The sequence below is a fragment of the Hyla sarda genome, chromosome 3 (assembly GCF_029499605.1).
Source record: "Hyla sarda isolate aHylSar1 chromosome 3, aHylSar1.hap1, whole genome shotgun sequence".
Classification (NCBI taxonomy): Eukaryota; Metazoa; Chordata; class Amphibia; order Anura; family Hylidae; genus Hyla; species Hyla sarda.
Genome location: NC_079191.1, coordinates 364,941,174 through 364,967,194, shown reverse-complemented (window position 1 = coordinate 364,967,194; position 26,021 = coordinate 364,941,174). Strand labels below are relative to the sequence as shown.

The 26,021-nt window shown below is 40.3% G+C and overlaps 2 long non-coding RNA genes across 2 annotated transcripts in view; one reads left to right on the top strand and one right to left on the bottom strand.

Annotated features, from left to right (window-relative positions):
• The window catches only part of LOC130362749 (uncharacterized), an 85,385-nt gene that overhangs the window by 57,471 nt on the left and 1,893 nt on the right, over window positions 1–26,021 (top strand). Inside the window, exons 2-3 of the long non-coding RNA XR_008891553.1 lie at window positions 24,189–24,317; window positions 24,425–24,524. This is a non-coding gene — a long non-coding RNA (uncharacterized LOC130362749). The remainder of the gene's footprint in view (window positions 1–24,188; window positions 24,318–24,424; window positions 24,525–26,021) is intronic.
• On the bottom strand, window positions 15,371–25,976 carry LOC130362750 (uncharacterized). Its single transcript, XR_008891554.1, has 3 exons — window positions 25,779–25,976; window positions 24,515–24,578; window positions 15,371–15,485 (listed from the first exon to the last, which is right to left on the bottom strand). It is a non-coding gene; the product is annotated as an uncharacterized LOC130362750 (long non-coding RNA).

Below are 26,021 nucleotides of genomic sequence, written 5' to 3'. Positions count from 1 at the left end.
ATGGGATTATATTGCATGTAATTATTATATGCACTGTGTGGAGCCTTACTTGTTTTATTTTCACATGCTTCATATTTACAGTTAAGTGGGTCTCCTAAAATGTATGCTATATAGAGTACCGCTTCTCTAATCTTATGTCACTTTATTTGTTTACATATTATAATTGAGTTGACACCCAACAGGAAGTGATGTCATTACTTGCACCTTATTTAAACTGTTCGCTTTGTAAACTGCATTGCTTGATGAAGGCCACGTGAGGTGGCCGAAATGTCGCTGTAACATTTGGTGATTTAATAAAGCCACTATTGATCACTTCTCTGTGAGTGTTGCTGCGTTTCCATTTGCTGCTAGATAGATAGGACATAGATCAGTGTTTCCTGGACAGGGTGCCTCCAGCGATTGCAAAAAACAAAAAGGTATGCTGGGAATTGTAGTATTGCAAAAGCTGGAGGCACCCTGGTTGGGAAACACTGACATAAATAGATAGATATGGAATAGATATAGGGCATAGATCAATGTTTCCTAACCAGAGTGACTCCAGCTGTTGCAAAACTACAACTCCCAGCATGCTGGGAGTTGTAATTTTGCAACAGCTGGAGGCACCCTGTTTAGGAAACACTGATCTATGTCCTATCTATTTATCTATCTATTTAGACACCAATGGTAGAAGCAGCACAACCAGGTAGTTTACAAAAGTAGATCAAATTGCAGGGTGCAAGCGGATAAGCTTAATTCCAGTCGTAGACTGAATACAGTGAAATCTCCCTTAGTTGACACCTCCAAATAGTGGACAGTTTTTTATGTGCCTCCCAATAGTGGACAAATTATGTACCGCCCTACCTTCCCTTGTACGCAGGGCTGCCATCAGGGGGGTACAGCCAATACCCCAGTAAGAGGCTTGGGTTCCCAGGGGATTCTGACCCCTGCTGAACCCCCCCTGTAACAGCCCCAGCACACCCCTTGTGCCAAATCATCCCTCCCTGTGCCAAATCAAACCCCCTATGCCAAATCCTCCCCCCCCCTGCCAAATCATTCCCCCATTGCCTCATCATCTTCCCCATGCCAAATCATTCCTCCATTCCCTCAGCGGCGGCTGACCGAAGTGACGAGTAACACTCCTCTGCGCCTCACTCAATGAGGGCAGCGGCAGCTGCCAGCAGTGGCGAGTGATGCTCCATAGGTCACATGTCATTTCTGACTGCTGCCGCTGCCCTCAGTGAGTGAGGCGCAGAGGAGTGTTACTCGTCACTTCGGGCAGCCGCCGCTGCTTACGGCTGTCACTGTCCTCACTGAGTGAAGCGCAGAGGAGCGTCACTCATCACTGCCTGCTGGCCAGGTAAGAAGTAAGAAGAACAGGGGGGTGAGGGAATGGGGGAATTATTTGTCATTACTTATTCTAATTAATTAAAGCCTTATTACAGTGCAATTTGCTGTGCATTATTTATTTATATTTAGCTTTTTATTTGTTTTGTAGGTAATTACACTTTGGAGTGAGTACAGAACAGTATTCCGTCATTTAGAAAGATGTTTAAGCCTTTTTTTTCCCAATAGGGGACATCTCCTAATAGTGGAAACTTTTTTATTCCCTGTGACTGTGTGCTATTGACAGATTCTACTGTATTTAGATCCAAATCCACACAGAAAGGTCCCAAAGCACTCCAGAAGTAGATAAATCAAACGTGTTTTATTGACCCATGGTCAGAAGTGGATGGCATCCACTTCTGACCATGGGTCAATAAAACACATTTGATTTACCTACTTCTGGAGTGCTGTGAGATCTTTCTGTGTGGATTTGTATTTACAGTGGGGCAAAAAAGTATTTAGTCAGCCACCAATTGGGCAAGTTCTCCCATTTAAAAAGATGGGAGAGGCCTGTAATTTTCATCATAAGTTTACCTCAACTATGAGAGACATAATGAGGAAAAAAAATCCATAAAGTCACATTGTCTGATTTTTAAAGAATTTATTTGCAAATTATGGTGAAAAATAAGTATTTGGTCAATAACAAAAGTTCATCTCAATACTTTGTTATATACCGTTTGTTGGCAATGACATAGGTCAAACGTTTTCTGTAAGTCTTAACAAGGTTTTCACATACTGTTGCTGGTATTTTGGCCCATACCTCCATGCAGATCTCCTCTAGAGCAGTAATGTTGTTGGGCTGTCGCTGGGCAACACGGACTTTCAACTCCCTCCAAAGGTTTTCTATGGGGTTGAGATCTGGAGACTGACTAGGCCACTCAAAGACCTTGAAATGCTTCTCATGCCCTTCATTGTGTTTGGGATCATTGTCATGCTGAAAGACCCAACCACATTTCATCTTCAACGCCCTTTCAAATAGAAGTAGGTTTTCACTCACAATCTCACGATACATGGCCCCATTCATTCTTTCCTTTACACGGATCAGTTGTGTTGGTCCCTTAGCAGAAAAACAGCCCCAAAGCATGATGTTTCCACCCCCATGCTTCACAGTAGGTATGGTGTTCTTTGGATGCAACTCAGCATTCTTCCTCCTCCAAACACAAGTAGTGTTTTTACCAAAAAGTTATACTTTGGTTTCATCTGACCATATGACATTCTCCCAATCCTCTTCTGGATCATCCAAATGCTCTCTAACAAGCTTCAGACGGGCCCATAGATGTACTGGCTTAAGCAGGGGGACACCTCTGGCATTGCATGATTTGAGTCCCTGGCAGCATAGTGAGTTACTGATAGCCATTGTTACTTTGGTCCCAGCTCTCTGCAGGTCATTCACTAGGCCCCCTGTGTGGTTCTGGGATTTCTCACCGTCCTTGTGATCATTTTGACAACACGGGGTGAGATCTTGCGTAAGTCTTCCATTTTCTAATGCTTGCTCCCACAGTTGACTTCTTCACACCAAGCTGCTTGCCTATTGCAGATTCAGTCTTCCCAGCCTGGTGCAGGACTACACATTTGTTTCTGGTGTCCTTCGACAGCTCTTTGGTCTTGACCATAGTGCAATTTGGAGTGTGACTGTTTGAGGTTGTAAACAGGTGTCTTTTATACTGATAACAAGTTCAAACAGGTGCCATGAATACAGATAAGGAGTGGAGGACAGATGAGACTCTTTAAGAAGAAGTTACAGGTCTGTGAGAGCCAGAAATCTTGCTTGTTTGCAGATGACCAAATACTTGTTTTCCACCATAATTTGCTAATAAATTCTTTATAAATCAGACAACTTAATTATATGGATTTTTTTTTCTCATTATGTCTCTCATAGTTGAGGTACACCTATGATGAAAATTACAGGCCTCTCTCGTCTTTTTAAGTGGGAGAACATGCACAATTGGTGGCTGACTAAATACTTTTTTGCCCCACTGTATGTGTTTACGCACCAGGGTGCCTCCATCTGTTACAAAACTACAACTTCCAGCATGTCTAGACATCTATAGGCCAAGCATGCTGGGAGTTTTAGTTTTATAGTTTTGCTAGAGCTGGAGGCACCCTGGTTGGGAAACACTTATCTATCTGTCAGTGTTTCCCAACCATCCAGCTGTTACAAAACTACAACTCCCAGAATGCTAGGATTTGTAGTTTTTCAACAGCTGAAGGCACCCTGGTAAGGATGGGGGAAGCAGGGATGGTTCTGGGAAAGGGGGAGGGGCAGGGATGATGCTGGGAAAGGGGGCAGGGATGGTTCTGGAAAGGGAGGCAGAGGGCAGGCATGGTGTGTGTGTGGGGGGGGGGGGGGGTGCCCCCCAGTTTACCAGCCTTAGAAGGCTTCCTGCACTGCTGAGCTCCTGTATCCTCTGTACATATCAGGAGTTCTTCCTGCTTGACGGGGTCATGTGATGTTATGATGTCACCTGACCCATGCACTGCAGGGAAATAAGCCCTATCCTCCACAGGCCTCCAACCATCCCTGTCACTGGTTTCTGTATGCGCTCACTGTGCAATGCAGTCTGCACTGAGCTCACAAAAACAGCCAGTGACAGGGATAGTTGGATGCACCTGGGTCATGGTGTCACCCAGGGCTGGTCTGGGATCAAATATAGGCCTGAGCATATTAGACTATGAAGCCCATTTATTTATTTTTTTGGTGGGGGTCACAGCAGTCAGCCCCCCACTAAAACAAAATAGGTTGCATAACCTAAAATCACCTTGGTTAAAGTGGTTCTAAAGCTGTTGCAAAGCTCCTAGCATGATGGGAGTTGTTGCTTTGTAACATCTGGAGAGCTACAGATTGGGGCACAGTTATACCCATCATCACTGAAGAAATTACTAGTGACTCCAGTTCTGATAGGACACAGTCAGACAGATATACAATGATATAATGACTCACAGGAGACGTCTTCTCTGTTGTCTTTCCTTTTCTTCTTTATCTGGTCTTCTTCCAGCTACATCTTCTCAGTAGAGTCGGACATCATTGGTTACTTAATCAGCACATCCTTATCCTCTGTATGACAATAATAATCATTAAACCCTGCCAGACATCATGCCTTCATAAAATAATACTGCCAAACATCATTCCCCTAAAAATAACACTGCCAGACACTGTTTCTTCTGCTTGGATGAATTCCACCCCTGTACTGTCCTCCCCCAGACCCATCTTTTCCCTCCTGCAGACCCGTAAGGGCTCCTCTGTACTGTGGCCATTCAGCCGTAGAATGTCCACTTGGAGCAGCCAAAGCCATTGGTGGTAGGACTGCAAGGACGTATACCATCCTTATTGGTGCAGTCTGGTGGAATGGAATTCTACTGGCAGAATGGACGTCCACCAAACGGAATTCCGCTTAACAGAGCAACAGAATACAATTGGACACTGCTGCAAGCTGGTTTCTATCAGCAGAATGTATTTAATGTGGATGGGCCTTAGTCCCCCCAGACCTCTTAGTCCTCTTCAAGACCCATCTTCCCCTCCTCCTTCAGATCTCTAAGTCCTTCTCCTTCACACTTTTGTGCCCCTCCCAAACCCCTCTTTCTCCTTCCCTCCCATAGACCCCTCCGTCATTCTCCTAAACACTTCCCCCAACCCCTCTGTCCACCCCAGACCACTCAGTAATCTTTCTCCCAACTTTAGTGCCCCTCAGACCCTTCAGTTATCCTCCTTCAAACTTTCTTCTCACCAGACAGCTCTCCCCCCGACCCCTCATTTATCCTCCTTCACACTTTCTTCTCCCCAGACTCCTCTGTCCCCTTCCCCTCCCTCCCCCGTCACCCTTCTTTCACCCTTTGTGCCCCTTTTCTTCTCTCCCCCCAGTCACCACATCTCTGCTCTACCTCACCTTATGCAGAATTCAGCAAGTAGAGCTCCGGAGTCTTCCTCCTGCTCGGAGCAGAGCAGCGGGGGCAGGGACGCGCTTGTGATGTCAGGTGCGTACCTGCGCACTCACTGCAGTGGATGGTTGGGGCCGGAGGACCAGCCAGAAGCAAGGCCCCCTTCAACATGATCTGAGAAGGGGGCCTTTCGTGGGGAACTAGCCGCGGCGATTGCATTTGTTTTATTAAAGAAAAACATACATGAAGTCTGGCTCTGGGGTAGATGAGCGGCCCCACGGAGGGTGTCACCCGGTGCGGTCTGCTCCCCCCTGGAAATGCCACTGCTTTGGAAGGATGTGCATGAACATCATTGCACCATTCATTCTCTTTTGGAGCCACGGAAACAACCAAACGCTATACTTGGCTGTTCCTGCGGCTCCAATAGAGAATGAATAAAGCTGTGATGCGTACGTGTGTACTGCCGCTCTATTCTAATGAGAGACTAGGGTCTGCATACTTAAGATTGCAGGGGGTCCCATCGGTCAGATCCCTTCAATTAGATAGTTATATTATATCCTGTGGATAGGAGATAACTTTATAAGAAGGGGAAAGCTCTTTTAACTCCTTAACGACGCAGGATGTATATTTACGTCCTGCGGTGGCTCCCGCGATCTAACACATGATATTGACCCCACATGATATTGGGTTGGTCCCGGCGGTCATCAACAACCAGGACCCGTGGCTAATACTGGACATCACCAGTCGGGGTGATGCCCGGTATTAACCCTTCAGACGCAGCGATCAAAGTTAACCATCACGTCTGAAGTGAAACTGAAAGCATCCCGGCAGCTCAGTCGGGCTGTTCGGGACCGCCGCGGTGAAATTGTGGCGTCCCGAACAGCTTGCAGGACACCGCTCGCCGTATGACTGCTCCGTGCCTGAGGTCCAGGCAGGAGCAGTCTAGCGCCAATAACACTGATCAATGCCATGCTATTGCATGGCAGTGAACAGTGTAAGAGATCAGTGTGTGTAATGTTATAGCCCCCTATGGGGGCTATAACATTGCAAAAAATAAGTGACCTAATAAAAGTCAGAATCACCCCCCTTTTCCTAAAAAAAAAATTTAAATAAAAATAAATATAAACATATGTGGTATTGCCGTGTGCGTAAATGTCCAAACTATAAAAATATATTGTTAATTAAACCGCACGGTCAATAGCGTACATGTAATAAATTTCCAAAATAGCGTATTTTTGGTCACTTTTTATACCATAAAAAAATGAATAAAAAGCGATCAAAAAGGCCAATCAAAACAAAAATGGTACAGATAAAATCTTCAGATCACGGCGTAAAAAATTAGCCCTGAAACTGCCCCATGCATGGAAAAATAAAAAAGTTAAAGGGGTCAGAAGATGACATTTTTAAACGTATACATTTTCCTGCATGTAGTTATGATTTTTTTTCCAGAAGTACAACAAAATCAAACCTATATAAGTAGGGTATCGTTTTAACTGTATGGATCTACAGAATAATGATAAGGTGTCATTTTTACTGAAAAATGCACTGCGTAGAAACTGAAGCCCCCAAAAATTTACAAAATGGCATTTATTCTTCCATTTTGTTGCACAATTATTATTTTTTTTCCGTTTTGTCGTGGATTTTTGGGTAAAATGACTAATGTCAATGTTAAGTAGAATTGGTGGTGCAAAAAATGATCCATAATATGGATTTTTAGATGGAAAATTGAAAGGGTTATGATTTTTAAAAGGTAAGGAGGAAAAAAATGCAAAATCTCAAAAACGCTGAGTCCTTAAGGGGTTAAGATGAAAAGTAGGTGTGTCCACAAGGGCTTAACTAGAATTTAAGGGGTTGACAGAAGCAACTAAAGAGGCTTTCAGCTTTTTGTACCTGTCCTGCTCTGTGTATAGCTCACATCTGTTTAAAGGAATTTGGTCAATTCTATAAGATTAATATTGTGTTTTAAAGCAATTTGCCAACTATACATATTGCTTACACCACCATACAAAAAACCTTAGGGATGCTGGGTGATTTGATTTTCTGCAAGGCTCTGTGGGAAAAAACAAAACAAACTTTCATGTTTGTGTAAAATAGGTGACATGTAAAAGAACAGTATGGACATTTATATTGGTGTTGGATTACAAACCCATACCACATGAATCTGTAATATGGCCGTGTGCATGAGTCCTTAAAATCAGATCCCTTCAGTCTAGAGTTTTACTGTACTTTGACTTTTATTTACATACTAGCTTGAACTGATACCCACAAACATCTCATTTTAGTGAGCCGTAGACCTGTAAAAAACGTGTTCCCTTAACCAATTACATGTAAAGAGCACTCAAAAAACATTGCAACATGTGCTGCCTTCATTTACTTGCTCCATTACTTTGTGGATATGATAATATTATTAATAAATTCTCCCTTGAGAAGTTTTTTTTTGGCCTCAAAGATCACTGTGTATTGTTTATTCTTGCTTCTTTTTATACGTTACCAGATATGTATGTTGTGGAGAAAACAGTTTTTAAACTTTGGAGTATACAAGAGTTTTAAGACTTACTGAAGACTGAATTGGACAATTATATGATCATGGCGTTTTATGATTTTTAAGATAGGCACTTAAAATTTTGATGAATAAATAAAAGATGTTGAGTCAGGAACATGTAGACATAAAATTTATGGAATCAAAGAAAGATTACAATAACGTGTAAAGAATTTCCTATATAACTAAGAGTGCTGATGATTCTGCTGATAAGGCAAATGTGTGATAAAAAAATAAAGGCATTTCTCAATAAAACATGAATGATGTGGTGGAAATGAGGATAAACATTTGATGATTGTCTGCAGAATTCTACATATAGCTGCCACCATTTTCATTCTACTTTTCAGATGTCAGTATGTAGACTTTCATGTGATCACCAGGCCAGATTCTCTACTGTATCTGCTGCAATGTCCCCCATGGATTTTGGTATTGCTAATCCCGGTCTCTGCCATGCCCACTTTCTGGTGCTTGGGCCCAATATATCAGAGTGGCGCTCCGACAATCTCTTGCTCAGCCTGGACATTGCTGCTGCCAGTGATTGGCTGAGTGGCAATGTCTTGTGCTGACCCCAGCACCCAGTCTTCAGTAAACTTCACTGCCTCTGATGTATTGCGCCCCAGCACAAGGAAGTGAAGCGGGGTGGATGCATTGAAGTGCCTGGGGGCATGAAACAGCTGTAACCACTAATTTTGTTTTGAAGACACTGGTGTCTGTGCTGGTTGTGGCAAAACGTCAACATCCTGCATGTCTTAATTTGAGCTCTGGTGAGTGCCATTGAAGTTTTTCTTTATTTCCTCATAGTTGATTGACTGTCCATTCATCACTGTAGAGCACCACCAATAACACAAGTTATAGTATAAATACTTTTTAAATCATCAGAATAAGAAGCAGAGGGGTAGAAGAGAGAAAGAACTAGCAGTGCCGACTAGCTTTTTCTTTTACTATTGACATTTCCTATATGAATATAAATACTGGCAAACCAACAACTGGGAGACCTCACCATCTGAGGAACACTGATAGCGTGGTCTCACAACTGGTGTTTTCTGAAGCAGTGCAGGGGGGGGAAAAAAACACCATGAAGAATGCAAAGCATTTTATTTTAATGAATAAAACAATGCAGCAAGACGTTAGTAGAAAGTCAATAGGGAAATATACCAGCATATGTCTTGAATGCTTTATTTGTTTGTGGCTCTTTTCTCACTTTGTGTGTTTTTTGGCTCAATTTATCATCTCATATTTTTTCAACTTTTGTTTTCCAAGTAAAAATACAGAGGCGACCGACCAATAGCAGATCGTGAGCGGGGGGGGGGGGGGGGGGTCTTGGGTTTAAAGGGTAGCTCCCACCATACATTTTATTTTTCTGTCCCGGCCTATTGCCCATCTATCCCTAACCCCCTCCATGCCTTTACATTTTTTTTACTATAGTAAAAATGGCTTTTTGTCTGCCTGGTAGTGTGCTCACTACCAGGCAGACTTCCCCAGCAGGCGCAACGTCACTGATGCCTGCTGGACACTTCCGCCCTTAGTTCACTATACAGGGTGCCTCCAGCTGTTTCACCACTACAACTCCCAGCTTGCCCTGACATCTACTGGCTGTCAGGGCATGCTGGGAGTTGTAGTGGTGAAACAACTAGAGGCACCCTGTGTTACCCCGAACGCCGCTCTCTCCCCCCTCTGTTGAAATCAATAGTTCTGTACAGGCCACAGCGCCACCCCGAACCCTGCCCCCCCCTGTTGAAATCAATAGTTGCCACAGCGCTACCCCAAACCCCGCTCCCCCCCCCCCCGCCAGCCATACCTGAGTGCAGATCAGCAGCGTATAGATACCGGGAGGCGGGGCTGGCATGTGAAGCCAGGGAGCCAATGAGCTCTCAGCGATTGCTCCCGCCTGTCTAATTGACAGGCCAGGAGCAAGCGCAGTTTGCTGTCTGGGAATGCTGGGATTTGTAGTTTTGCAAGATCTGGAGGGCCACAGTTTTGGAGATCACTGTGCGGTGGTTTCTAAACCGTGGCCCTCTAAATCTTGAAAAACTAAAACTACCCGCATGCACGAACAGCAAACAGCTGTCGCGCCATGCTGGGAGTTGTAGTTATGTACCTCAAGATGTTTTATAACTACATGTTTTACAACTCCCAGCATGCCCTTCGGCGATCAGTATATGCTGGGAGTTGTAGTTTTGCAACAGCTGGAGGCACGCTGGTTGGAAAATACTGAGTTAGGTAACTGAAGTTTATGCTGGGAGTTGTAGTTTTGCAACAGCTGGAGGTTTGCCCCCCCCCCCCCCCCAATGTACAGGGTACATTCACACTGGCGGGTTTACAGTGAGTTTCCTGCTCCAAGTTTGAGCTGCAGCAAATTTTCAGCCACAGCGCAAACTCCTAGCGGGAAACTCACTGTAAACACGCCCGTGTGAATGTACCCTAAAAACACTGCACTACACTAACACAAAATAAAGGGTAAAAAACTACATATACACCCCCTTACACTGTCCCCCCCCCCCCCCCCATTAAAAATGAAAAACATATCATACGGGAGCGTTTCCAAAACGGAGCCTCCAGCTGTTGCAAAACAACAACTCCCAGCATTTCCGGACAGACACTGACTGTCCAGGCATGCTGGGAGTTTAGCAACAGCTGGAGACACCCTGTTTGGGAATCAGTGGCGTAGAATACCCCTATGTCCACCCCTATGCAATCCCTAATTTAGTCCTCAAATTCGCATGGAGCTCTCTCACTTCGGAGCCCTGTCATATTTTAAGGAAACAGTGGGGTATTTCCGTACTCGGGAGCAATTGCATTACAAATTTTTGGGGGATTTTTCTCCTTTTACCCCTTGTGAAAAGAAAAAGTTTGGGTCTGCACCAGCCTGTTAGTGTAGAAAAATACAAAAATTTACACTAACATGCTGGTGTTGCCCCATACTTTTTATTTTCACAAGAGGTAATAGGAAAATACCCTAAAATTTGTAACACAATCTCTCCTGAGTAGAGAAATACCCCATATGTGGGCGTAAAATGCTCTGCAAAAGCACAACAAGGCTCAGGAATGAGAGTGCACTATGTAAAATTATTCACCAAAAGATCACCGCAGTGATCCACTAATTCCCTAATTTCCCATGTATTAAAAAGGTGTAACTCTTGACAAAGCCGTGTGAACGGTGAAACATGTTGAGGGGGGCTGTTAATTGATTTTAAACACAGCTGTGTCCTTTCCTATCTGTATGGCACACTGCAGGTGCATACAGTATCTCAATAACTGAGTTACAACAGTACTCATTGACAAATCTAACATATGGAAAGAGAGACACCCTGACTTTTTAATCCTTACTTTTGTGTGTGAACCAATATGAATGAATAAAGTTACACCTTTTTAATATATGGGAAATTAGGGAATTAGTGGATCACTGCGGTGATCTTTTGGTGAATAACTTGGACTAACCCTGCATATATTGATCTTCTATGGATCATCACTATGTAAAATTGAGGCCTAAAATGGTGATTTGCACAGGCTGGCATATTTTACCCACATGTGACCCCATTTTGGAAACTACACACCTCACGGAACATAACAAGGGGTATAGTGAGCCTTAACACCTCACAGGTGTTTGACGAATTTCCATTAAAGTTGGACGGGTAAATGAAAAACATTTATTTTTTTTTTTTTACTGAAATGCTGGTGTTACCCAAAATTTAGTATTTTCACAAGGGAAAATAGGAAAAAATCCCCCCAAAATTTGTAACACAGTTTCTTCTGAGTAATAACATACCCCATATGTGGATGTAAAGTGTTCTGCGGGCTAACTACAATGCTCAGAAGAGAAGGAGCACCATTGGGCTTTTGGAGAGAAATTTTGTCAGGAATTGAAGGCCACGTGTGTTAACAAAGCCCCCATAGTGCCAGAACAATGGACCCCCCCCCCCCACATGTGACTCCATTTTGGAAACTACACCCCTCACGTAATGTAATAAGGGTTACAGTGAGCATTTATCATTTGCACAGCCTACTGTTCCAAAGATCTGCCAAATGCCAGTGGGGTGTAAATGCTCACTGCACTCCTTAATAAATTTTGTGAGGGGTGTAGTTTCCAAAATAGGGTCACACGTAGGGGGGGTCCCCTGTTCTGGCACCACGGCACCCCGACTTCCATTCCAACCAAATTCTCTCTCCAAAAGCTCAATGGCACTCCTTCTCTTTTGAGCATTGTAGTGCGTCAGCAGAGCACTTGATGTCAACACTTGAGGAATTTCCATACTCAGAAGAAATGGGGTTACAAATGTTGGGGGGCATTTTCTCTTATTACTCCTTGTAAAAATTTAAAATTTGGGGAAAAAACAGCATTTAAGTGAAAAGTCATCAAACACCTGTGGGGTGTTAAGGCTCACTGTACCCCTTGTCACATTTCTTGAGGGGTATAGTTTCCAAAATAGTATGCCCTGTGTTTTTCTTTTCTTTTTTTTTTTCTGTTCTGGCACCATAGGGGCTTCCTAGATGGGACATGCCCCCCCAAAAACCATTTCAGAAAAACTCACTCTCCAAAATCCCATTGTTGCTCTTTCCCTTCTGAGCCCTCTACTGCACCCACAGAGCACTTGACATACATATATGAGATATTTCCTTACTCAAAACTGGGTCTACAAGAACATGCAAGATTTAGAATTTTCTACTTCACTTTGCTGCTATTCCTGTGAAACACCTAAAAGGTTAACACACTTACTGGATGTCATTTTGAATACTTTGAGGGGTGCAGTTTTTATAATGGGGTCATTTATGGGGTATTTCGAATATGAATGCACTTCAAATCCACTTCAAAACTGAACTGGTCCCTGAAAAATTCAGATTTTGAAAATTTTGCGAAAAAGTGGAAAATTGCTGATGAACTTTGAAGCCCTCTGATGTCTTCTAAAAGTAAAAACATGTCAACTTTATGATGCAGACACAAAGTAGACATATTGTATATGTGAATCAATACATACTTTATTTGGGATGTCCCTTTTCCTTATAAGCAGAGAGTTTCTGAGTTAAAAAAATTGCTACATTTTCAAAATTTCCATAAAATTTTGGGACTTTTTCACCAAGAAATTGACAAAGATTTGCCACTAACATAAAATAGAATATATCATGAGAAAACAATCTCGAAATCAGAATGAAATGTAAAAGCATCCCAGAGTTATTAATGCTTAGGGTACATTCCCACACGGCGTATTTGCTGCTGCGTATTTTATTTTCTCTGTTGAAGTCAATGGATAGGAAAATACGCAGCACCAAATACGCAGCAAATACGCAGCAAAATACGCCGTGTGGGAACATACCCTTAAAGTGATAGTGGTCAGATTTGCAAAAAAGGGCTGCATCATTAAAGGGGTACTACTGTGCTGACAACTTATCACCTATCTAAAGGATAGGGGATAAGTTGCCTGATCGCGCGGAGTCCCGTCGCTGGGGACCCCCGCGATCTCGCACGCAGCACCCCACTCTCATCAGGCCCTGGAGCGAACATCGCTCCGAGTCTGATGACTGCCGATCACGGGGCCGGAGTATCGTGTAATCACGGCTCTGCCCCCATGTGACGTCACGCTCCGCCCCCTCAATGTAAGTCTATGGCAGGGGGTGAGACAGCTTTCTCGCCCCTGCCATAGACTTGCATTGAGGGGGTGGAGCGTGACGTCACACGGGGGCGAAGCTGTGATGTCACGATCACCGGCCCGTCATCAGACCCGGAGCGGATGTTCGCTCCGGGGCCTGATGAGAGTGGGGTGCTGCGTGCAAGATCCCGCGGCGGGACCCCGCACGATCAGGCCACTTATCTCCTATCCTTTAGATAGGGGATAAGTTGTCAGCACAGTAGTACCCCTTTAAGGTGAAAATGAGCTGCGTCCTTAAGGGGTTAAATTCACTTGTCAAATCTAATAATTTTTTTTTTTTTCTGATTTTGATAAAGTGATTGCTGTAATTGCATTACTTCAAGTGGTCACTTCCCCATAGGTGCTTGAATTACTGAAAGTAATTTGCACCTCCGTCTTGAAAATGCACTGAAAAATGTATAATTAAAAGGTCTAATTTTCTTCTTTTCAAGAAAAATTATTAGTTTTGCAACTGAGTGTAATACAGCTAATCTTTAAATTACAAACAATTATTATCATAAATAATTTCTAAACATTAATATTATGATAAACTGCTAAAGAAATTCCTTGAAAACAATCAGTTTTAACCCCTTAACTACCACGAGCGTAAACTAACGCTCGTGGCCGGCTCCCATTATGTGAAGCACGCTCAGGAGCTGAGCACGCTTCATACCCGACAGGTCCCGGTTGCTATCAGCAGCCAGGACCTGCGGCTAATACTGGACATCGCCGATCGGGCTGATGTCCGGTATTAACCCTTTAGACGCCGCAATCAAAGTTGACCGCAGCATCTAAAATGGGAGAAAATCGTTGCTGGATAGCTTAGTGGGCTATTTGGGTCTGTCGTGGTGAAAGAGTAGCGTCCTGAACAGCTGAGAGGACAGCGGGAGGCTTCTTACCTTGTCTCCCGCCGTCCGATCGTCATTCTGCTGCTCCATGCCTGAGATCCAGGCTGGAGCAGCAGAGCACCGATAACACTGATCAATGCAATGCTATGGCTTTTCATTGATCAGTGTCTGCATGTTATAGTCCCTTATTATGGGCTATAAAATTGCAAAAAAAAAAGTGTAAAAAAAAATTGGTAATAAATGTGATTTAACCCCTTCCCTAATAAAAGTTTGAATCATCCCCACCCCTTTTTCACCAAGTGTGCAAATGTCCGAACTATGAAAATATAATGTTAATTAAACCGCACGGTTAATGGCGTACACGTAAAAAAAAATAAAAAATCGAAAGTCCCAAATTGCATATTTATGGTCACTTTGTATACCCTAAAAAAATGTATAAAAGGCGATTAAAAAGTCCCATCTAAACGAAAATGGTACTGATAAAAACTTCAGATCATAGCGCAAAAAATGAGCCCTCATACATTCCTAGATATAGTTATAGGGGTCAGAAGATGATAATTTTACACATACTAATTTTTTTCTAAATTAGGTATCTTTGTAACCGTATAGACCTACAGAATAAAGATATGGTGTAATTTTTACCGTAAAGTGCACTGCGTAGAAACGGAAGCACACAAAAGTTACAAAATGGTAGGGTTTCTTTTTTTCAAATTTTGCCCCACAAGTATTTTTTTCTGGTTTTGCTGTAAATTTTGTGGTGAAATGATTGATTTCATTATAAAGTACAATTGGTGGTGAAAAAAATAAGCCCTAATATGGGTCTGTAGGGGGAAAATTTAATGTGTTATAATTTTTAGAAGGTGAGGAGGAAAAAACGAAAATGCAAAAACTAAAAAACCCTGTGTCTTAAAGGGGTTAATCAGCAATAGAAAAAATTCCAATTGGAGAGACAACCGGGCACTGCCTGCATGGACAATGCAGAAGATAGGTAGATCAGAGCTACACAGGGTAAGTATCTTGACACAGTCCAGGAACATATGTGGTGCTACACGAAAATGAGCAACTCAGATGATGAACTCAAAAATGGAACAAGAAGAAAATCGTAACACACACCTGAAAATCCTGCTGCAGCACTTTATTCATCGTTCATGGGCAGAGCATGGATCTTGTTGTACCCCGTGTCACGAGCAGAGCTAAGATGGCAGAAGCGTACACCCGGACGACAGGCGCTGTTTCACACTGTAAGGCATATTAAAAAAAACATATATGGTATCAGCACATTTGTAGCGAACTGAACAATAAAATTATTTTATTTTTTATGCTGCAAGTTGAACACTGTAAAAAAGAAACCCAGTGTTTGAGGTATTTTGTTAATTCACCTCCCAAAAATGGAAAAGAAAATGGTCAAAAAAATCATACATATTTTTTCAAAATGGTACCAATAAATTGGTTATTTGCAAAAAAAAATGGTACAAATAAAATGGTTTTGTGCTGGATCGCACAGGCTTTACTGTGTGCAGCTGATCAGATCATACTGTGCTGATGAGGGGCGTGACGTCACACGGGGGCGGAGTCGTGACGTCACAGACTTTCGTTCCCATGGTCGCGACCCAGACCCTCCAGCGCTTCCGGACAAGAAACAGGTGGGTGCCGCATGCAATATTGCGGGGGTCCCCAGCGGCAGGACCCCCGCAATCAGACGTCTTTTCCCCTATCCTTTGGATAGGGGATAAGATGTCTAGGGGTGGAGTACCCCTTTAAGGTAAATAAAAGGAGCCTGTCCTTAAAGGGTTAATATGCTTTTAGTCATTTTAAACATTGAAAATATAAATAAAACATTTTTGCTGAGAAAAAAATATCTTATTACTTTCTATTTCCAATCCTATTGTAATCTATAAAGTCTAAGCAACAAGCGTGATGTGACAATTGAGATCTACTTAGTAGACTATAAGACCCAATACAATTATCACAATATTAGACAGACAATTATTTTGATACCTCCTGCGTGGTTTGTACTATGTAGAGAAGTCATGAGGAATGCCTATGTCATTCCTCACTAGTCATAAATATGTGGTATAGTATGTAAGCCTGTGGGTGACATTTACCGCTGCATAGTGATATGGTGCCATCTCCATTGTATGCTGCAAATACAGCATATGCTCACTCACCTATTGGTGCCATACTCAAAACATCTTGATGCACTCCAAGCTGCAGCCTTTGTATCCTGCCAGACCCTTATTGTAAGGCTTTACCATAGGTATATATTTATATATCTGTGGAAGATATGTTTTCTTCTACCTTTATATTGTATGATATATACTTTTCTATGTATTTATGCCAGAAAACATTTGACATCTCCCTGATAACTTATTACACTAGCAACAGAGAACTGATTAATTGTCCCCACATAGCAGTGCCAATATAATAGTTCCTATCACCTACCCATTGTCAGGATATATATATCAGTGTTTATAAAACAGTGTTTAGATAGATTTTGCAAAATGACAACTCCCAGCATGCCCGGACAGGATATGGATGTCTGGGCATGCTGGGAGTTGTAGTTTTGAAACAGCTGGCACACACTGCTGTATATATATATATATATATATTTTTTTTTTCTTCATGTGTTTTCCAAACAGTCTGTTGCCTGCTGTTTCAAAACTACAACTCCCAGCATGCCCAGACATCCATTTCCTGTCCAGGCATGCTGGGAGTTGTCATTTTGCACTGATATATACCTCAGTCTTTATCAAACAAATGTGTTGCAAGCTTTTTGTAAAACTACAGCTCCCATGCCCTGACAGTTTTGCAGCAACTGGCATCACACAATTTGGAAAAAACTGATAGATAATTTCATATATATATATATATATATATATATATATATATATATATATATATGGAGAGAGAGAGAGAAAGAGCAAAAGCCTGTCTGGGCATGCGGGGAGTTGTAGTTTTTCAAAAGCTTTCAATACAACATTTGGAAAACACTGATATATATGTGTTTGTACATATATAAATGCATATAGCGATGTATAAATATTTATTAAATTATTACATCAACATGATTATACCCATGTATCTCCAAATAAATAAAGATCTGTGTGTGTATAAGTATAGTATGCAATTGCTATAAAGATATACTCTTGGATATAATTGCGTATATATGTCTCTGTGTGTTTGGGGTCAGTGGGAGGATGATGGGAGTGTGGTTAGGCTTCTTTCACACTGCTGTTAGCACACGGCAATGTGAGGGCCGCCGGGGGAACCTGGGAAAATAGCGGGAGAAAAATTACTGCTTGTTCCGTCTTTTTCTCCCGCTAATCCCATCTATAAATAACGGTGCCCGGAGGCCCCATAATAGTAAATGTGAGCAGCCGGGACCCGTTGTTGCCTGTTGCTCCCCGTGACAAGAACGACTGTTTACCTGTTAAGGACCCAGGGCGTACCTGTACATCCTGAGTCCGCTCCTGTTCTATAACGCGGGGCCACGGCCTGGCCCCGAGTCATAGCGTGTAGGGCCCGGCCTCTAACAACGGCTAATAGCGCGCGGCATTGATCGCAGTGCCGCGTGCTATTAACCCTTTAGACGCGGCGTTCAAAGTTGAACGCTGCGTCTAAAGTGAAACTAAATCACTGCCTGTTAGCTCAGGGGGCTGTTTGGGATCGCTGCGGCCAAATGGCGGCCTCCCTAACAGCTGTAGGACACGAGGAGGGTCTCCTACCTTGCCTCCTGGTGTCCGATTGCCGAATGACTGCTCAGTGCCTGAGTTCCAGGCATGAGCAGTCAAGCGGCAGAATCATCGATCAGTGGCTTCTTAAGAGAAACCACTGATCAATGTAAAAGATCAGTGTCTGCAGTGTTATAGGTCCCTATGGGAGCTATAAAACTGCAAACAAAAAGTGAAAAAAAAGTGAATAAAGATTATTTAACCCCTCCCCTAATTAAAGTTTGCATCACACCCCTTTTCCAATTAAAAAAAAAAAAACCAGTGTAAATAAAAATAAACATATGTGGTATCACCGCGTGCGGAAATGTCCGAATTATAAAAATATATCATTAATTAAACCGCACGGTCAATGGCGTACGCGCAAAAAAATTCCATTCCAAAGTCCAAAATATTGCATTTTTGGTCACTTTTTATATCATGAAAAAATTTATAAAAAGCGATCAATAAGTCCTATCATTGCAAAAATGGTACCGCTATAAAATTCAGATCACGGCACAAATAATGAGCCCCATAACCCCCCATACGCAGAAAAATAAAAAAGTTATAGGGGTCAGAATATGACAATTTTAAACGTATAAATTTTCCTGCATGTAGTTTTTTTTTTTCCAGAAATATGACAAAATCAAACCTACATAAGTAGGGTATCATTTTAATCATAGATTTTTGGGTAAAATGACTGATGTCATTACAAAGTAGAATTGGTGGCGAAAAAAAATAAGCCATCATATGGATTTGTAGGTGCAAAATTGAAAGAGTTATGATTTTTTAAAGGTAAGGAGGAAAAAACGAAAATGCAAAAACAGAAGAACCCCAGGTCCTTAAGGGGTTAAATTCATCAGGAAAAAAAAAAGAGACTTTAATGGCTGTTCTTGATGGGTAGCAGCGGCAGTGTGTAAGGGGCCTTAGTGTGAGGATGATGAGAGTGAGAAAACTGGCAGGATGATGGAAGTAAGGCAGATGGGAGGATCAGAGGCCGCAGCAGCACACACGCAGTAGACAGCAATTCAGAGTGGGGAGGTGGAGGCAAGAAATATATATTGAAGAGCCGGTTTGGAAATGTCTGGAGAACCTTAAGGTCAGGCGCAATGGTGGGGCTGCCCTCTGCACAAAGAGCCATGGCTGTTTGTAGTGGTGATGGGTAGCAGGCATGCCATGTCATACCACACATTGGTTCAGAACCTCAATATTACAACGCCATTTTGTAAGGGTTGGGGCATCTGTTTCTATACAGTGCACCTTTCAGTAAAAATGACACACTATCTCTATTTTGTAGGTCCATACGGTAACAACAATACCCAATTTATGTAGTTTTTTTTACTACTTTCGTTTTTGTGCAAAAATGAGTATGCTTAAAATTGTACTATTCTGATCCCTATAACTCTTTTATTTTACTGTATATGGGGATGTATTAGGGTCATTTTTTGCACTGTGATTTGTAATTAATATCGGTACCATTTTTATTTTGATGGGATCTTTCAATTGCTTTTTAGATATTTTTATGGTATTTGAAGTGACCAAAAATGTGCAAATCTGGTTAGTGCACTATTACGACATTTGGGGCCCCACTATTGATCTTGCCCAGGGCCACGCTAAGCCTAAAACCGGCCCTGCTTATGCATGGCTACACATACACCTGAGGAAAGCTGTATTTCCTTTATAGCCTCTGTTAAGATGATTAATAAAAATGGTTGCCCTCATTGGTTATTGGTAGTAACATAGGTTATCTATTACAATTTGTTTTATGCCTATTAATTCTGTTGATGTGAACTGTAGAATGTGCTGCTGGGGGCTACGTGCAAAAACTAACATAGTACCAATAAATTTGCTAAAGAATGTATATGGATAGATACAGAGGATAGAATAGGGTTACATGAACAAGACATATTTAGGAGTCAGTCACATTAAATGAGTAATTGACAAAGTGTAATTGACAAAGCTTCACAAAATGTGAATTTCCAGTACACAGTTTACTGCTCAAAATAAGTTGCATTAGGCTAATTTAAATGTATCGGAAGAAGAAGGTAAACAAGATTATTTAACTTAAATTAGTATAAAAAGTACAAAAAATATATCAAAGAGCATGCTTTTTTTCCTAAAACAATATCCATTTCAATCTGTATTTAGAGCAGTGTTCTTCATTATAAATTCCCAATGCATACTTCTTTCCAGAAACTGAAAATAAAACAACCAGCAGCACATTGCCCTATGACATTAGTCATAAAATTGGATACAGTTTGTAAGAAAAATACAATATCTTTCCACTGTTGGTGGTCTTTACTTCATTCAGTAGTGAGACCGATAGTATAAATCAGTAATCCAGATATGTACAACTGCTACACGATTCAGATTCCTCAGTTTTTATATTATGGCTTTTATTTACAGACTTTCTTTAAAAGGCATGGGGTAGTATAAATCGCTACAATAATTAAATATAAAAATGATTTTCAAAAATATTATCCCTTAATAAAGTCATACGTTAGTAACTAGCCATGGTTGAATGGAGCAGATATAGTCTGCAGCCTAGTTATTGTGCAGTAGAAGCAGAGGATAGAGTGCCTGTCTATAGCCCATAATTATGTACAAGGGATATTTCTATAACATTGTGAAACCCAATGTAAGTGTTGTACAAGAAACATGAAACTTTGAATAAGTTGAACCTATTTAATCCAATACAAAGAGATTTGTTAAATAACACTAACATGTTTTTTTTTTTATATCAGTATCAGTAAAGTGTACATAAAGAGAATAATTTTTAGCCAACAAGGAATGGAGTAGGTACATATATGGAATTACAGAATTTTTCTTCCCCAGACCCATCCCCAACTAAAATAATTTTATGTAAATTTACCATATTCATGTATGTCATTGACTGGAAAATTACCCTACACCAACAAGCGTATGGGCACCATCGACATTACTTGGGTTCGGCAACCTTGTAAGTGCAGAATAGTGATAAAAAAGAGAAAAAGACAGCAAGGAAAAGAGCACACAGCCACCAATATAGATATATAAAAAAGAAATTACTTGTTATTATTTATTTACTTATGATTATTATTATACATATACAAAGCAAAAGATTAGTCAAGGAATAAAAATAATTAAAAGCACCAACACATGCATATAGGGGATTATAAGATATATGAAACTCTCCTAGATGCTGCAGTATCCGCAGTGCTATATAATATACACAAGATGTAATGTTGTTTATACTGAATAACTACTGATAATCAATTATAAACTCAATGACAATACACTGTAAATAAATAATGAACTGGATCAAAGACTAAAGTGTCATATGACTGGAATACTACACAATGCTATATAACCAAGGTACTGGAAAAAAAAAAAAAACTGTTACAGTGCACAAAATAAGACCCAAAATTTAAACTCAGTAACCCAGTCCACATAATAGTTTACTGTAAAGTCTAAGAGGGAGAAGGCCTCACCTGTTTTGTTACAGATGTGACCTCCTAAGAGGTAAAAGAAATTTACCTTAACCTACTGACCACTGTAACAATGCAGACTGAGGATGAATTTCGCACTCTAAATATTAATCCAATACCTGATCCAATGAATAATGAATTCCACAGATATTGACCATACTATTGAGGGTAAATATTACTTGTATTACAGTGTAAAAGTTTGTGGCATATACTATGTGCATATCTTAGGCTGTAATCCACAAAAATGTGTCTGCAAAGAAATGTTTTTTTCTTGTTATGGCTGAAAATGCGTGCGGAACATCTTACACCAGTGGTTCTCAACCTTTTTTTGCCTGAGTACCCCTTGACAGCCCATTCCATAAAAATTGTACCCCCATATTAGAGACATTTTGTAATGTTTATAGTATAATTCATATGCTTTACTTTCCTCTATACACCTCTCCCTATTTCCCCAGTCCTCCAATTTACAGGTGACATCTTCTCTAACCGGAGTTGTTTACTTCTCTTTTCTTCCCTATCTGGCCTAGACTGCCATTAAGATTTCTCCCACACAAGACTTCTCCACAGATCCAGCCCAAAAACAACAACATTTTAGGCTCCTTTCTGCAGTGCAATGCCCACCTATTTACAAACTCCCCATGTTTATTGTCACACACAGTAATTGTACAAGTTTTGTGTCCCCCATAAAGTTGTTAGGCCCCCTCTGTGCCCCCAAATATAGCTGTAGGCCCCCAAACTGCCACCATATATAGTTGTGGGCCACCATACTGTCCCGCTTTGGTGCTCCACTGCTCCTTGGTCTGGTGACCTATTGGTATGGCTCAAAGCAGTAGGTTCCCAGTCTGCAAGGGCAGTGGAGCAACAAAGCTGATGGTAGTTACTGCCCACAGCAGCACAGTGACCGCGCTTCCCCTTTGCTTTCCTCCTGCTCTGCTCCTCGGTGCAGTGACATCTGCCTACCATTTCTTTCAAAGTGGTCCAGACCAGTAACCAATGTCTGTGACTGCCATTACTGATTTTTTTTCCAAGTACCCCCTGGAGATCTGCTAATTACCTCTGGGGGTACTTGTACCCCAGGTTGAGAACCACTGTCTTACACTGTGTGGACATGGCCTTAAGCAGCACTAATAAACGTTTAAGTTAAAGAATCTATATTTAAAGCAGGGAACAGACTTGTAGATCATAAGTATTGACTTTATTGATTCTTTGTGATAAGAAATGAACTGAAGACACAAGGGTACACTGAATTGTCACTGTGAGAAAAACATTAACTCTGTAAATAAATTGTTTGATAGATTAAAAGCTTTGATTCATGTAAATTAAAAGCATAACATACACATATAATTGTTTACTTGCTGAATACATTGCTCCCTTAGTTGGTTATAAGGATGACTTGTACTGAGGCTTCAACCAAAGGGACACAGTGAAATAAGGCTACTTTCACACTATGAAAGAGGCTCCGTTACAATAACGAGCGGACAAAGTGAAAAAAAAAAAAGAGCCCTTAACGTCTGTTTGTAACGGAGCCAAATGGAAGGGCAAAGAGGATCCCATTCACTTGAATGGGTTTCATCTAAAATCCATTATAACTCCCGTTATTGCAAGCGAAGATAGCGGGATAAAATGACGGCGCATGCACACATTTTTCTCCCGCTATCTTCCTAACAGACGTCACCTACCAGGCACAAGCGATAGAGTGAAAGGAACCTAAGAGTGTACATGCATTTGACTGAGTGTGCTTAGACTTTGTGATGGTAAAGATGGAGAGAGAAAGACCAAATTTATAGTATATGGGACAACACTTACTTGACTATTCTTGTGACCGACCACACTCTATGAAATATCGATAAAAAGAAAACTTTAAATATATTGAATTGAGCTGGAATTGTTCCTATTTATGGCCGCCATTTACATGAGAATACCATCAAAAAGATATGCAGATTGCCCACAACTTAGCTATAGCCTTCAACAGACCAGATTACTTGTGAATAGGTTTCATTAGCTACCCACCATTGTTATTTGAAAGCTAGAAAAACAGAATAATCTAAACTTTTCTATCACTGTATCCCTGTATATCAGTGTAAAGCAAACCAGTCACAAGTAGACTACATTTGGTCTATTAAAGCTTATGGCAACTCCGTGGGCATGCCATGGTATAGATTTGAATGGTATTTGATTGTATACACACAGTGAAGAACATAAATATGATGCAAAAGGGACATTACATGCACATTTTTGGAGGGTGGTGGTTAGATGTTAAGAGTGAATAGTCTAAAAATGTACTACATTTGTTAATTTGTTTTATTCCTGTAAAACCCAAGCTTATTTTTTATTAATGCTTCTTCTTATTGTGCTAAAAATATTTAAAAAAATCTAGGGGAAACAGTGTATTATTTAGCTAAAGAGGAATAATGCCAGGGTACTGACTTTTGTTTTGAACTTTTTAGTTTTCATTTAGATATCTAGTTTCCTTTACAGTTGTGGCATCTTAGATATTCAAATAGAAATCAAAATTAACTAAAACACCATTATTTAGAAAACCGATGAGTTATAACTTTTCTTAATTTTTTTAATTGAATAAATGTTTTACATTTATTGTCATTCATTTTGTGGTTGAAATGTAAGCTGTACATTTGTATGTGTATTTTTTATTGGTATAAAAAAAAATACATTCTCCATAAAAATTCTAAAAAGTTGCAAGAATATAATACAAGAATGGACAAGAAATATAAAAAAAAATTTTTTCCAATTTTTTTCCCTTTTTTCAGTTTTTAGGCTGAAATACCAGGGAACAGTAAGACATCAAGAGCCATAACTCATTATTTCCAGGATGTGTTAAAGTTTCATGTTTGAAGAAGATACAAAAAAGTTAACACAAGTGAGGGAGGAGTTACAATGTAAGTGGACCAGAACAGAGGCAAAAAGTGGGAGGGAGTGGGATCAAGAGAGCAAGTAGTAGCCAGATAGGATCTTAACAGCAGGGACACTTCTTCCTCTGTAACAGAATGAGCCAAGGAGACAGAAGAGTTTGAAAGAGATGGTGGATATAGGAAGAACTCACATGAAATTTCTTGATAAATTGAAGTCACCTTACCTTTGAAACAGTAAGTATTCCTTAGTCTTATTGTGGCGGAACTGGCTAGCTTGTGGTAGGAATTCTGTGGATGGTACATAGATTTAAAAATAGGTTGACAAGGTTAGCCATTTTGGTTTCCGTAGGGACAAAAATGCAAGAAGTTTTAAGGTGACTTTTTTTTAGGAAATTAGCAAGTGAATGAATATTCTCTGTAGATTTTTTAAAATGGCAATGGTGGACCACGTGAGTTAATCTGCATTCTGCATTTCTAGACACCTGATAAACACTTCGATCTTACTAAAAATAAAAATGGCTTACTTATCAAAACTTTACATAGACGAAGTAAAACTAGTAAATATTTCTAAAGTATTTAAAATTAAAAACAAAACATTCAGTTAATGAATGATTCTACTCTCATAACTGTGTTAACATTCCGTGACAGATGATGTCCATAGTGTCTTGCCTAAGAAAATAATTGTAATATTTACTATGCTTTACTATGCCTTATATGAAATCTCAACTGTTAACAGAACATCTGTTAGATTTTACAGAGGGCACAGTGTAATAGAGATTAGGGAATATATATTTTATAGGCACACACAAACACATGTATATATGTGTGAACATGTGATAAATATATATATATATATATATATATATATATATATATATAGTAAATTTGAGTAGCCGTATTAGTCCAGTGATGTAGATACACAATAAAAATTTTTTGCTGTATCTTGTAACTACAAGATATTGCAACATTTTTAGATTTTGCATCTATATGTTGATATATATATATGTGTATATCTTTACACACATACAAACATATGTTTATGTGTATATATAAGATGGTTTCTATGTAAAATTATCAATTTACATAATAATGTAATTATATTATTTATATTTTCAGAATCCATTTTTACAAATCTATACTATATATTAAGGTTCTATTTTTTTCATCCCAGATTTTTTCCTGGATTCTAGATTCTTTCAAATAGATTATTTGATGAATAACTAAGCCGGAGGACATACAGTTTTCTGCAGCATGATACAGTTTTCCTAAACTGCAATACATTAATGCCGAGCTTTAAGCACAGTATATATTTTGAAACTTTATAATTCTGCTTTACTATTTCAGAGGGAAAAAAAAATGGAAATATAGGATTTAAACAGTTCATGGAGCATTTAAATAATATAATACTAATCTTGAATGGCCACTGTGGGTGAGCTTTGCTTTAAAAGAATTCAAATCTACTTTTTCTTAACTCCTTTAGTTAGCTACCTCATATCAGCTTAAAATACAGGCTATCAGCCTGTGGAGCTTTAATTCTGGTCGCCTTCTCAGCCATTGTTATGTTACAACAGTTCAGGCTGCTGCACATTATGCCTCCATTTAGCCAAGCTTTTATGACATACAGAAATATATTTTCATCCTCTTCACAATGAAAAATTGTGGCACTTACTGTGTATTGTTTACTAATCCAAGCACACAGCAATCTTATGTGTTAAAAATGAAATGTAAGCC